Source organism: Oncorhynchus nerka, linkage group LG9b, assembly GCF_034236695.1.
Source record: "Oncorhynchus nerka isolate Pitt River linkage group LG9b, Oner_Uvic_2.0, whole genome shotgun sequence".
NCBI lineage: Eukaryota > Metazoa > Chordata > Actinopteri > Salmoniformes > Salmonidae > Oncorhynchus > Oncorhynchus nerka.
In genome coordinates this window covers 2688339-2703876 of record NC_088424.1, presented here as the reverse complement: position 1 = coordinate 2703876, position 15538 = coordinate 2688339, and the positions used below count along the sequence as shown (strand labels likewise).

Below are 15538 nucleotides of genomic sequence, written 5' to 3'. Positions count from 1 at the left end.
TCATGCACATTTTTTCACTTGAGAAATACTGTACCAAACATCTTAGTTAGATGTACAATTGAGCGACTAAGACCTCCTTGGCAAAAACGTAAAAATGAATGACAGATTTCATTAATTATCTTAGATTGATTCTGACTATTTTGAGGAAGTGTTACTGTATGTTGTTGCGTACGGCATCTCAATAAGGACCAATAGCTTTTTTCATGTTTTTCAAGTAAAGTTATTTTGATGGAGTATGTGGGCACAGACCCTCACGTCACCTAGCCGAGTTCTGCTGGGAGGAAACCAAACATATGTATACGGACGCCTTTAGCCCTCTCCCTCTGTTTTTGACAATGGTTGTTAGTACACACCGGTAGAGTATCCTTCGCCCCTGCCTGTCAACCACTGTTTTCCCGCAGTTCTGTTAACAACGGCAAGGGGAGATGTTCAGGAGGCACTGTGTGCTAGCTTAGCGAGCTAGTCCTTCTCATATGGTAATTATGTTGTGATGGAAAATGTTATGTTGGTGATTTTCTATTTATAAATGTCTTTGTTCACGGTTGGTGCTTTTCTATAAACCAATTTCTGTGTTCATGCAAGTGACTAATTGAATGAATCCTCACTATCAGTGTCTGCAATTTAGCAGTACGCCCAGAACCTTTCAATTTCAAGATCTCAGCCTAGAGAGAACAAGCCTTGTGAGGTATTTATCTGTCACATCCATGACCCAGTATTGGTCGGTTACATGAATGAAGCAAACGTTAATGATTAATTAATTATGAATAAGTTAAATCATGCAAATATGACTTGTCTGCAGTATATAAAGGGAACTAAACGAGACTGCCCCGTTAGAGCTCCTGACAGATATTGACTATGGTGCAGCAAGCTTGTTAGAACCTCTTCAGCGCGCTGACAATAAACAATGATTAATTTATGATTGACTGAGTTTCCCTGTGTAAGAATTTCCACAACAACGTATTTGTTGCATGACAAATATATGGAAAGCTATTACTGCCGCCAGTACAGACATAGTGAAAAACACAAGGCTCGTCGTTAATGAATTGTATTGTATCCATTGGTAGTTTCTGATGTCCGCAAGTGACGTGTTGATGTCCCATTCCCTAGGCCTAATTGAGCTCACCTTAGCACTAGTTTGAGTGCCACTTCCCCACAGAGGGACAATAGAAAATGAGGGGGAGGGCTAAGGGGATTATTAGGATCTATCTACCCTGTGCGCTGCCTCCTCCCGCCTTCAAAATCGGAGGCCCCTTTCAGATAATAGGTGACCTGAATCTGGTTCCCCTCATCTTTGGCATCCCGGGTTGCAGGGTTCTTCCGAATGGTCCTATACACAAAGAGAATTGTTACATTTGAATCACACATGAGTTTAAGAATTTACTTAAAATGAAAGAAAACACATTTAATAATATACATTAACTTACTGTGAAGAATGGCCTTCAGAAACAAGTCCCTGAAAACAGGCCTTATAACCTGCCCCAGTCCAGGTTGTGGCGATGGCAAGACAGTTTGACAGAATGTAAGGTAGCAAACTGTCGACTTCAGGTCCTTGGCATTACAGCCAAATAACATCTAAGAAAAAAGTGTATGTGACCAAAACAATTTGATGAAGGCATCTTACAGTATGTAATGGGGGAGTTTTGTTAAGAGCCTCGACGCGCGGTCTGAACATTTAACACATCGCTTGTGGTACGGTTTTGGAATCATAAGGACCTTATCTTTCATATCAGCAAGAATTAATAATTTATACACACTTTTATAAGGTTAGTGTTTCCGGACGGCCATATCGCCATGTTACAGCGCTTGTTTAGGGAAAACAGAGGCAACCATCGGTGCTAATTAGCTACCTAGCGTGTGCTGAACACGTATCTTGCCATATCGCAAGCGATGATTATTGACATTTCTAAAATGTTAAAACACATGGTCAGCTAACCACTGAACTGTAGGGAAAAGGCAGAATGCCGCCTTCAGTTTGAGACATAATCCACATGGTGTTGTGGGGAATGCAATACTGGGGCTGGCCATTGCCCTAATTGAAAGCCACACCAGATTAGTTACATTAATAAAAAGGGTATTTTTTCTCATCTGAATGTTCATACAACATTAATGTTGTACTTAGCTAGCTAGCCGTTAACAAACCATTGAACGTCAGCAAGCTAGCTAGCTAAGTAACTCGGCTAGCAAGGTCATAATCAGATAACAAACTAGCCAACTTAACATTTACAGTATCATCATTTAACTAGCTAGCTAGCAAGCAACAGCCAAGTTTGTGTTTTTAGCTAGCTAGCTAATGTTACCAAGCCATCTAATGTTAGCAAGCTAGACAAGTAATGTTAACTAGCTTGGCTCGCTACAGTAGCTTGCGTTATTGTCCTCATTGATGTTAACATTACACATGTAAAACTACACACACAAATTAAGGAAAGCAGTGACGTTACTTACTTGAGCAAACAAACTTTGCATTTTCAAACCATGTGTTGCAAAATGCGAGATCCTACTGATTTCACTGTAGTTCCGGTGCATTCCTTGATACCAAGCTGCCTTGAAACACCAGCCTCTACTGGACAACTTACTTACAATGTAGTTAGGATTGTTTCATGTAGATGCAGGAGAGTTGGGGTCTCGGGGACCAGAACACTCAGACGACAGGGTCGAATCCCAGCGAAGGGAATATTATTTTGAAAATAGTGTTATGTGACACAGCAAAAAAGAAATATTCACAGAAAAAAAGGGAAGCATTAAGGAAAGTGCAAACATGCAATGGTAAATTATTGTAGGCTACGAAGACTTCAAATAACCGCTTTGCCATAGAGATTTGATGAATAGTGTGAAAAAACGTATATAAACATCAACCGCTGCTTTTCATTGCTGACCAGCAGATTGTGTTAAATGCTCTGAATAATTAACTGTTTTTCTGCATGATTTGGTGAAAGCCCCAAAGGCTTCAGAAAGCCTTGGTTTCCCATCACTAAAGCTAGCTAGGTAGCCAACAAGTTCTATTGTCTCCGGCGAACGATCCAGTCTCGCCATACATGATTCAAAATCCAAACTACTGAATTGGTGCTACATTTATCAATATCAACTGTATTATTGTTCAGTATTTCAAACCGTTTGATGGTGATAAATACAAACAATTAAATTGTTCTTCAGTTAAAAAAGCCTGTGTAATTTTCTTTTCCAATAGCTACTGGCTACTATCAAGTATCAAAGACCGGTTTGAAAACTCAACGGAGAATGGTCACAAAGATAACTTCCTGTTGAAGTCTTTTCGGATTCTGCTGTACGTAGTGATCAACACTTTTCTTCAAGTGTGTCAGGCGGTTTAGGGAGTGACATTTATTGCTGGAAAGGAACCATTTGTATCGCCTCGAAAATATAGTATATTAAATCAATGGCAAAAATGTAGGCTATTTTTGGGCATAATCAATATACTGTACGTGACCGACCGACCGACTTGATCTTATGTAGCAAAATTTGAAATTGTATTTTTTACATTGGATAAAAGTAAAAAAGACTCAGAGCTAGAAAATGATCATACACTACAGTTAAGGAACAATGGGAAAGTAATTCTGCTTTGAAAATTGATAACCTTGTAACCAAATTTTTGGGAAAATGGCCCTTGAATGTTTTGGTACCTACTGGAGAGATCTTCTTTGTCTAACCCATTCAGCATTGTTCACACCCTCTTAAGCTTTAGACCACACCCATCTCTGAGGATTCACGTGAGACTATGTACTAAACAACCCAAGATTTCAAGATTAAAGGCTGGTTTATACTATGGGTGTGTTCATAATTTAATCTAGAGTGCTAGAGTGTGCTATGGGCGTTCATACACTGAGAGCGTTGTCAGATTGTCCGTTTGTAAATTTAGAGCGTTTTGGTCTCGGAGCGTTCAGACCGCACACTGAACGCTCTGGCCGAGGAGTAGGGTTGATCCGAGCGTTCTGCCTAACAGCAGTCAAGCACCCAAGCTAACTGGCTAACGATGGCTAGCTTACTAGCTACTTCCAGACACAAATGAGAGAACTGCTCACACTGACCATTTTAGCCGCCCTAGCAGAGCTGGTTAGGCTGTTTTTCTGTTATTCAGAGCGTTGGTGACTGTGCTGCTGGCAACAATTTAATTACACTTCTGCCAACGTTTACTGACACCGGCCATATTCAACAGGTGTTCAGCAGTCGTAAATTCGGCAGTTATTCTGTGTGAATTTACCAGCTATGTCTATCGACAGTTGTCGCAGTGACAAGCATTTTATTGAAATAGTTACTTGCATAGTGGAGTCTTTTATTTAGACATGTAGCTAGCTAGCTAAACAATGAACCACAATCCCAAATCATAATGTTACTACCCTGTATAAATCTGCAGTTAGCTAACCAAGCAGATTCAATGTCAGCTAGCTAACATTAGGTTATAACTAGCAATGCAAATGCAAATGTATCAATTCAAATGATACAAATAATATTTCAAACAGCCATCCAGCTAACAATACACTGACTTTTTGACAAAATTAGAAACGTGTAATATCTGAAAATGTAGCTAGCTAGACTCTTATACATGGATGGATGCTTCTTCCTCTGTCACAGATGCCATGGTTGACCTTAGTTTGAAGATATATAAAACACCTGTCTCCGGATTACAACAGCCTTCTGTTTGTCCTTTTTTTGACTCCGTCTGCATATTTGCAATCAAACACCAGAATTTTCTCCATCTCCTTAGCTATCATACTCTAATTTCACTGATTTCAAAACTTTATCCTCCAGAGAGTGTAGAGCAACACTTATGCAGTTCTACTATGTGACATCTTTCAAAAAAAGCAGCATTACCTACACATACTGACCATCTCATGTTACAGACAGAAGCGTACTACATGGCAGACCAATTTGAACTCATCTCTCAGCATGTCCAGACCACTCATTATCTCAGCCAATCATGGCTAGCGGGTAGGTTGCTGACGTTTTCTGTAGCTAAACCAACTGGGCTCGTAATTTTAAAAATGTATTCGTATTTACAGATTGCATACAAGTTTGTTATTAAGGCACATGAAAGTTCACATGTTCCAGAAGGCAAAAAACGCATATTGATTTAAAAAAAAGTTCACGTTCAAATGCCGCTCCTGTGAAGTAGTGACGCGCGACATACGCCTAGTTTCCTGAAGCAAGTCACATAGCAGTAATATACTTAAACTGTAAATTATTAGGTTTTCACTTTTGGTGTCATCCTCGATGATTTTAAATGCATTATGTCCGCATGTGTGGTTGTATTGTGTTTTAAAATGGGCAAATAAGTCTAATCAAATTAAAATCACAACAAATGTATGGTATTTATAGAAACAACAACAAAAAGCTTGCAGCCTCTGGCTGCCTGTGGTTAGCTGGAAGGTGGCAGGCTGAATTTGAGATGAGATAAATTCCTTGCTATTGTCTTTCAAATTAACTCGTGGCTAGATGGCTTGCTTAGGGTTTATCGCAGTCCTCTGAGTGGAGGCTAAATACCAGAGATCCAAAAGCGGACTGCCAAGGGCTTATAGCGGTCCTATTTGTGGGGGCTACAAGTAGCCCTTACACAGCCTGGAGGTGTGTTTTGGGTCATGGTCCTGTTGAAAACCAAATGATAGTCCCACTAAGCGCAAACCAGGTGGGATGGTGTATTGCTGCAGAATGCTGTGGTAGCCATGCTGGTTAAGTGTGCATTGAATTGTAAATAAATCATTGACAGTGTCACCAGCAAAGCACCCCCACACCACCTCCTCCATGCTTTACGGTGGGAACCACACATGCGGGGATCATCTGTTCGCCGAGATACTAAGATGTTTGAACAAGTTGTTGTTCGAACAACTCAATTGTTCTTTTGTATAATTAGTCCTAATTTGTTATGCAGCTTGTCAGACCTGTAATGGTTGCTGGCTTTTTGCAGCCATTCAATAACTGATTCCATCCATTGATATGATTATTCATTGGCAGTCCTTCGATCACCTAAAGCAGGGCTGCTTTTGAATGCCAGTGCATGTAAATGTAAGTTTGGAGCCAGGAGCAAGCAGAGCATAATTCAAGCATATTTAACAAATTACCTCAGCCTTCTCTCCCACTCCAATTTTGTTCTGGTACTGTTCAGCCACAAGCTCTGGGCATGCTCTGCCTAGCATTTTTCATTCACTTTATCACTATTATTTTTAAATTAGGCCTGGTCGGTTGTAATCACTTAGCCTACCCCACCCACAGTAGCCTATATCTAGTTTATATTCTACTTTCTAACATTAGTATAGTAGTTTCTATTTTGATGGACTTCAAATGTAAACATTTGATTTGGAATACAATTACCATAATATAAATACATTTAATTAAGCTAAAATATAAACATTTCCTAATGTTAGAAAGTAGAATATAAACTTGATATAGGCTACTGTGAGTGGGGTAGGCTAAATTATTATAACCAAATAGGCCTAATTAAAATAATAGTGGTAAAGGAAATGTAAAATGCAAGGCAGAGCATGCACAGACCATGTGGCTAAGCAGTACCAGAGCGAAAAGACAATGCAGACACCATTTTTCTTTTATCTGCTCAACTACACTCTACTCCTCGCTCCACACTTATCCACTAACATGCTCAAAAGCAGCCCTGCTTTAGGCTATCAAATAACTGTCAATGAATAATCATGTCAATGCATTGAATCAGTGAATGAATGGCTGCAGCAAGCCAGCTACAGGTCTGACAAGCTCCATAACAAATTAGGCCTAATAAGACAAAAGAACATTTAAGTTGTTCAAACAAGATAACTGGTTCAAACAACTAAGTATCTGTCACGCCCTGATCTGTTTCACCTGTCCTTGTGATTGTCTCCACCCCCTCCAGGCATCGCTTACTTTCCCTAGTGTATTTATCTCTGTGTTTCCTGTCTCTCTGTGCCAGTTAGTCTTGTATGTTTCCAATTCAAACAGCGGTTTTCCCGTTCTCCTGCTTTTTGCATTCTCCTTTTTCTAGTCCTCCCGGTTTTGACCCTTTCCTGTGTCTGGACTTTGTACCCGCCTGCCTGACCATTCTGCCTGCCTTGACCACGAGCCTGTTGGCCACTCTGTACCTCGTGGACTCTGATCTGGTTTTGACCTTTTTGCCCGTCTACGACCATTCTCTTGCCTATCCCTTTGGATTAATAAACATTGAAAGACTCCAACCATCTGCCTCTTGTGTCTGCATTTGGGTCTCGCCTCTTGTGCACAGATTGTATCTTGCTTGAACAACTTAGAGCTGTTCAAACTAGATAATTGCAAGAGTGTATGTCTTGGGCTTCAGGGCTTCCATACCTGCTGAGTATTAAAAAAAAACACTTATAGATACCCCAAAATAGTTTGAATGGTCTTGTCATTCACACGGTACTGATTTAAAAATCAAGTGCATTTGATCTAAATATGGGTATACGAGGATATCTAGTGGTCACTGGGTTTTTCATCCTCAGTCACAAGCAATCATTAATGTGTATCCCCCTTCAAAAGATTTGTTGGGTTTTCCTATGCAAAAAAAATATAACTAGAGATTGTATGCACTAGCATGCAATGAGAGATTTTATGCAGGTATTTACTTTGCATCATGTAATGTAATTGACTAGAACAAAATATAATTGCATGAGCTATGCATCTGTGCACTAGCATCTTTGTACCCCTCTACTAGCTAGCTAGATGGGGCAGTCAAGTCCAAGAGACACAGTCCGTTCTGCATGCCTTCTTGACTTTGATGCAATGTGTAGTCATGCATTTGTGCATTCACACTGGTAACTGTCATAGCTAGCTAACTTAGCTCACAAACCAGTATTTTCTTTGCTATTTCTGCACAATGGCACTTATTAAAGCCTTGAATCTCATAGAGACCTCACTGTCACTACTGGTCATCTAGGTAGCCGTTAGCCAGCAGGGTTGCATCTGTTTCACTTAGACTAGAGCTTGCTAGGCTGGCTAGCTAACGCAAGCTGATTATCATGTAGCAACCTATGCTGACTAGCGTTACTAGCATGCTAATGTTGGCTAACTAACGTTGATACACCATAGTCATGGGTCCGCAAAATCAAGCAATTGGTATTGAATTAATGACAAATCATGTTTTGACATTGTAGTGGCTATTGATATTTTGGTTGTTTGCTTACCAGGGATGTCGTTAGACCTAGCCCCCCTAAAATATTCATTAGCCCTCCTGAATAAACCATATATCAGTCAATATATTTTCTCTGTGCTTTTTTTTCTTCCGGCAACCGTTCCATCGCATTTTAAACTTCTTACCAGGTGGGCACTAGGACCTGGGGGAGGCTGCTGCACGCACTAGTGACTTTTAGGCCTACTTGTAGCTAACCTTTTGGTTAACGTTAGTTACTTCTGTGGCTTGAGACTGCTAGCTAACAGTAAACGGACAGGAAAAGGCTGTGACAGGACAGATTCATGCAGATAGCCTACGATGTGAATTTGTTGTAAGTTAGAACAGAGAGAGAGAGAGTAGTCTTTGGTCATAATCAAAGCTTTGTTAACCAATACGTTTTTATATGAGGCTGCCTGTAGGCTACAGTGTAACAGACGTTGCGAGCTAGCTAACGGTAACGGTGTCTTTTAAATTCGGTAACATAAGTTATGTGGCGATGATATCGAATTAACGTTGTATTTAATGTAGTTTTGCCATCTGTGCCAGGTTACAAATGAGACAGATGACGTAACATCATGCACATATATTTTCATACTCAATTGCTTTCATTCAGTAGGTCATTGCAAAACAATTATCAGCCAGTCATGTGTAGAAAAGGTGACATAGTGTTGAACACAATGTCATTGTCTTATCCTCAATTTCTCAACTGTAGGCTAGCTAACGACTAACTTTAGATGGACATATGGAAATTATTCAAGAAAGGCAGCGCCAGCAGCTCTGCCGAAGGCCAATTCGTTGAGAAATTAAGATTTTACCAGTTCAAAGAAACAAATTCAAACCTAAACTGATTAAATCACCTATTAAGCCTTGAGTTATTGTAAATATGAGTTTAATAACAATTCATGTCAAAACACAGCAGACAAGAATGAGGGAAAGAAGCTGGAGGCTGACAGGGCTGTAGGAGCATGTCTGACGAAGGTTAGTGATTAAAAAAAGTGAGTAGATGTTTAAACTTTCAGTTAAATGTGTACAGCATATGTCTTACTTTTGTTAGGCATAAATAAATGATGTTCATGATATCTTAAAGGGTCATGCAGAAAGAGAGGCTTCTGTGCAAGGCAGAGATCAACATGCGAGCTGTATAAGTGAGAGAGAGCAAAGATGCCCAGAGAAAGAGGGACTAGAAACAGATCCAGAGCGAGTGGGACAGAGAACAGATCCAGAGAGAGAGGGACAACAAACATGCACAGAGAGAGAGGGACTAGAAACAGATCCAGAGCGAGTGGGACAGAGAACAGATCCAGAGAGAGAAGGACAACAAACATGCCCAGAGAAAGAGGGACAGAGAACAGATCCAGAGAGAGAGGGACTAGAAACAGATCCAGAGCGAGTGGGACAGAGAACAGATCCAGAGAGAGAAGGACAACAAACATGCCCAGAGAAAGAGGGACAGAGAACAGATCCAGAGCGAGTGGGACAGAGAACAGATCCAGAGAGAGAAGGACAACAAACATGCACAGAGAGAGAGGGACTAGAAACAGATCCAGAGCGAGTGGGACAGAGAACAGATCCAGAGAGAGAAGGACAACAAACATGCCCAGAGAAAGAGGGACTAGAAACAGATCCAGAGCGAGTGGGACAGAGAACAGATCCAGAGAGAGAAGGACAACAAACATGCACAGAGAGAGAGGGACTAGAAACAGATCCAGAGCGAGTGGGACAGAGAACAGATCCAGAGAGAGAAGGACAACAAACAGATCCAGAGCGAGTGGGACAGAGAACAGATCCAGAGAGAGAAGGACAACAAACAGATCCAGAGCGAGTGGGACAGAGAACAGATCCAGAGAGAGAAGGACAAAAAACATGCCCAGAGCTAGTGGGACAGAGAACAGATCCAGAGAGAGAAGGACAACAAACATGCCCAGAGAAAGAGGGACAGAGAACAGATCCAGAGTGAGTGGGACAGAGAACAGATCCAGAGAGAGAAGGACAACAAACATGCCCAGAGCGAGTGGGACAGAGAACAGATCCAGAGAGAGAAGGACAACAAACATGCCCAGAGAGAAAGGGACTAGAAACAGATCCAGAGTGAGTGGGACAGAGAACAGATCCAGAGAGAGAAGGACAACAAACAGATCCAGAGCGAGTGGGACAGAGAACAGATCCAGAGAGAGAAGGACAACAAACATGCCCAGAGAAAGAGGGACAGAGAACAGATCCAGAGTGAGTGGGACAGAGAACAGATCCAGAGAGAGAGGGACAACAAACAGATCCAGAGAAAGAAAGTAATCAAGCCGCTGCAGCAACTCTTTCCAGAAAGGAGAGCAGTTTAAATGACAAAGACACTGGGCCCAGACAAGTGAAGCTGAAAAGATTACCAAAACCTTCGTATGGGTCACAGAAAAGGGCATTTTAACATTGCTGGTTTGAGAAATACAATTGGGTAGAGTACTCTGTCCACAAAAACACAGCTTTTTGCTTTCCATGTAGAAATTTTGGCAAAAACATTACATTTGATTATTTTGTCAGTAGTGGCTGCAAAAATTTGGAAAAAAAGCTTTGTTTATCTTCAGGAAACATGAGATGGCACAAACACACAGAGACAGTGTTGTGGCATGGCAAAGCTACCAGACAACTAGCAATCATGGGAACAGTGCTCAGATTGTAACATCTGCCCATGCTAGTGATATTGCAGAGAGAAGGGAGTATGAGGAGAATTGTTGGGGTCACCTCAATGTTAGGAAGACAGGGACTCTCTTTCCGTGCCAATGATGAATCTAGTGAAAGCACAAATAGAGGGAACTTTTTTGAATGTAGCTCATGAGCTTAATTTGGTGTTGTGTCAAACTTGCAGGGCTAGTCCGGAGGCTGCTGAGTTTTTCAGTTTCTTGGAGAACGTGTATTTGTTTTTCACTACATCCCTAGTTAACCACTACAAGTTCAAAAAACATCAGTCCAAACTTAGAATAGCATCATCTGAACTTGTACAGCTCTCAAACACTCGCTGGGCATGCCAGCTGCGGTCCATAAATGCAGTCATGGACACTTTAACAGCTATTTTTGATTGTCTATCTGCCATTGGATCCCCAATGACTGTTGGTCTGAGAGCAAAGCTTCATCAGTTCTCCACCGTGTATTTGCTACTTATGTAGCAGTCCCTTCTTTCTATAACTGAGGGACTACACAAGTTCCTCCAGAAAGAGACTGCAGACCTGGTAGAAGATTGTTTCAGCAAACAATGTCACGGATCCGTCCAGAACTTTCATGACGCACACCTGTCCCCTATTTCCACTGATTAGTACTTGTATAAGTGTGCCCTTTGGTTTCCATTGGGCTTTCCGTTATTGTTCCCATGTCCTTTGGTGCGTGTGAGTACCTGTGCTGTGTGTTTTGGCTTTCGTGCCATTGTGGATTGCGCAGTTGATTACGGGTCTCATCCTGTGTGCGTGTGGTATTTGAGGTACTCCTTGCTTTTTTGTTTGGGTTTCAACCCTTTGTTTTATGTACGTGTTTGTTTGGTCTTCGTCAAAGTGCTTTTACATGGCATGCTGTAATTTGGGTCAATAAAAACCCCTGTTGCGCATTCCTGCGCCTGTCTCCCGATCCCTTTATACCAACGTGACAAACAAGCTGTAATGTGACACACTGATAGGCTAACGCACAGATGCATTTGCCACAAAACTTTATGACGGAACCAAAGTACTCTGTGAAATTCACAATATTCCAGAGGCAGATGCAGCAAGAAAGCGTTAGCTTTAGATATTGTGGTGGAGACCTCCTTGGGTTTAGGCACAGAATTGTCATGTTCTCAAACAATGAAAATAGAGTTGTTGCTCTATTCGATTCTCGACTGTAGATGCAGGTCTGCTCAAAGGCATACAGGCATGCAGCCCCAACTCCAAAAACTTCCTAGATACATCATGCCAAGCACATCATGCCAAGGACTGAGTTTGCCAAGCACCATGGTATTGATGTTAAAACAGAAGAGATATTGGTGGCCAGAAACTTTCTTGCCCGGAGAGGCTGGATGTCCTCCCAAAGATATGCTTGCTGTGCATAACCTCCTGGATGATATGTTTCCTTTCCTTCTGAAGAGCACAGCGCCGGCTGCATTCCTGGTTGCGTAAGACAATGGGTCAGAGAAGGCTTGCAAGTCTTGCAGCCATGTCCATTGAGTGTGAAGTGTTTGGGCCATTAAGCCATAATAGTGTCATTGACTGCTTTGCCAACTTGAAAAATAGGAGGTACACTTTAATGCGTCCACCCCAAAAATAAGCTTCAAAAGAGAGAAGCAGGAGCAGTTCTGTGATATAGGTTGTAATATTTGTTTGGGATCTTACTTGATCAGATTTTATTTTTCAGTTGTTTTAGTAAGATGGCGAGAAGAAGGCAGACGTTTTAAGTGCCCCCAGCAGATTGTGTATTTGGTGTTAAATGTTAAATGTGCTACCAGAGGAAAAATTACTCTGGACCACCTATTCTCCACACACAGAGATGCATACAAAGCTCTCCCTCTCCCTCCATTTGGCAAATCTGATCATAATACTATCCTCCTGATTCCTACTTACAAGCAAAAATTAAAGAGGGAAGCACCAGTGTCTAGATCAATAAAAAGTGGTCAGAGGAAGCAGATGCTAAGCTACAGGACTGTTTTGCTTGCACAGACTGGAATATGTTCCGGGATTCCTCCAATGGCATTGAGGAGTACACCACATCTGTCATTGGCTCCATCAATAAGTGCATTGATGACGTTGTCACCACAGTGACCGTACGTACATACCCCAACCAGAAGCCATGGATTACTGGCAGCATCCACACTGAGCTAAATGCTAGAGCTGCTGCTTTCAAGGAGCGGGACTCTAAAACGGAAGCTTATAAGAAATCACGCTATGCCCTCCGAAGAACCATAAAACAGAAAGATAATCAATACAGGACTAATATTGAGTCGTACTACACCAACTCTGACGCTCTGCGGATATAGCAGGGTTTGCAAACCATTACAGACTACAAAGGGAAGCAAAGCCGAGAGCTGCCCAGTGACACAAGCCAACCAGATGAGCTAAACTACTTTGATGCTCGCTTTGAGGCAAATAACACTGAAACATGCATGAGAGCACCAGCTGTTCCGGGAAGACTGTGATTACGTTCTCCGCAGCCGATTGGAGTAAGCCCTTTAAACAGGTCAACATTCACAAGGCCGCAGGGCCAGATGGATTACCACGGCGTGTACCGGGACATGTACTGAAATACCAACATGTTTTAAGCAGACCACCATAGTCCCTGTGCCCAAGAACACTAAGGTAACCTGCCTAAATGACTACCGATGCTCAGCACTCATGTCTGTAGCCATGAAGTGCTTTGAACGGCTGGTCATGGCTCACATCAACATCATCATCCCAGAAACCCTAGACCCACTCCAATTTGCATACCGCCCCAACAGATCCACAGATGATACAACCTCTGTTGCACTCCACACTGCCCTTTCCCACCTGGACAAAAGGAACACCTATGTGAGAATGCTTTTCATTGACCACAGCTCAGCGTTCAACACCATAGTGCCCTCAAAGCTCATCAATAAGCTAAAGACCCTGGGACTAAACACCTCCCTTTGCAACTGGATCCTCAACACAGGGGCCCCTCAGGGCTAAGTCCCCTCTTGTACTCCCTGTTCACTCATGACTGCACGGCCAGGTACAACTCCAACACCATCATTAAATTTGCCGATGACACAACAGTGGTAGGCCTGATCACCGACAACGACGAGACAGCCTGTATGGAAGAGGTCAGAGACCCTGGCCATGTGGTGCCAGGACAACAACCTCTCTCTCTAACCGTGATCAAGACAAAGGACATGATTGTGGACTACAGGAAAAAGAGGACCGGGCACGCCCCATTCTCATCGACGGGGCTGCAGTGGAGCAGGTTGAGAGCTTAAAGTCCCTTGGTGTCCACAACACCAACAAACTAACATGGTCCAAACACACCAAGACAGTAATGAAGAGGGCACGACAAAATCTATTCACCCTCAGGAGACTGAAAAGATTTGGCATGGGTCCTCAGACCCTCAAAAGATTCTACAGTGATGCAACCAGAGCATCCTGACTGGTTGCATCACTGCCTGGTATGACAACTGCTCGGCCTTCGACCCCAAGGCACTACAGAGGGTAGTGCAAATGGCCCTGTACATCATTGGCGCCAAGCTTCCTGCCAACCAGGACCTCTATACCAGGCAGTGTCGGAGGATGGCCCTAAAAATTGTCAAAGACTCCAGTCACCCTAGTCATAGACTGTTCTCTCTGCTACCTCACGGCAAGCGGTACCGGAGCGTCAAGTCTAGGTCCAAGAGGCTTCTAAACTGCTTCAACCCCCAAGCCATAAGACTCCTGAACATCTAGTCAAATGGCTACCCAGACTATTTGCAGTGCCCCACACCGCCTCTTTATGCCACTGCTACTCTCGGTTGTCATCTACGCTAGGATAGGATCTATCTATCTATCCTATCTAGGATAGGATAAAGTAATCCTTCTCAACCCCCCCCCCCCCCCCCCCTAAAAGATTTAGATGCACTATTGTAAAGTGGCTGTTCCACTGGATGTCTTAAGGTGAACGCACCAATTTGTAAGTCGCTCTGGATAAGAGCGTCTGCTAAATGACTTAAATGTAATGTAAATGTACGCATAGTCACTTTAATAACTCTACCTACATGTACATACTACCTCAACTAACCAGTGCCCTCGCACATTGACTCTGTATCGGTACCCACCGGTGTATAGTCTTGCTATTGTTATTTTACTGCTGCTCTTTAATTACTTGTTACTTTTATCACTTATTCTTATCCATATTTTTTGGAATCTGCATTGTTGGTTAGGGGCTCGTAAGTAAGCATTTCACCTATTGTATTCGGCGCATGTGACTAATAACATTTTATTCGATTTTATTTCTTTATTTAGCTCATTAGTTGAATTTAGTTTTTCCCCATTGTGGATGATACTGGTTCAAATGTTCCATTGTCTGAATTGTTGGGTAAATTTTGAGCAACAGTTAACAAAAGGGTGAAACTTAATCTCTCTCTCTCTCTCTAAAAATACATGATGAAAATACGTTTTGGGACCCTCTGCACACATAGACAACTGACACCCACGAAGCATCGCTCCACAAAAGCCGCAGCCCTTGCAAAGCAAGGGGAACAACTACTTCAGGTGACGTCACCGACGTCAGCGAGTGACGTCACCGATTGAAACACTATTAGCACGCATTACTGTATTTCCAAATTCATGTGAGATACAAGCGATTAACCAACAATGCAGTTTTATGAAAAATAAGTGTTAAGTAAAAAAATAGGTCAGTAAAAAATAAACAATTATTAAAGAGCAGGAGAAAATAACAGTAGAGAGGCTATATACAGGGGGTACCGGTACA

General features: G+C 42.2%; 1 protein-coding gene across 1 annotated transcript in view; it reads right to left on the bottom strand.

Annotated features, from left to right (window-relative positions):
• LOC115114108 (collagen alpha-5(IV) chain-like) overlaps positions 1 to 15538 on the bottom strand; it is a 65511-nt gene that overhangs the window by 49227 nt on the left and 746 nt on the right. The gene's annotated exons all lie outside the window — the stretch shown is intronic.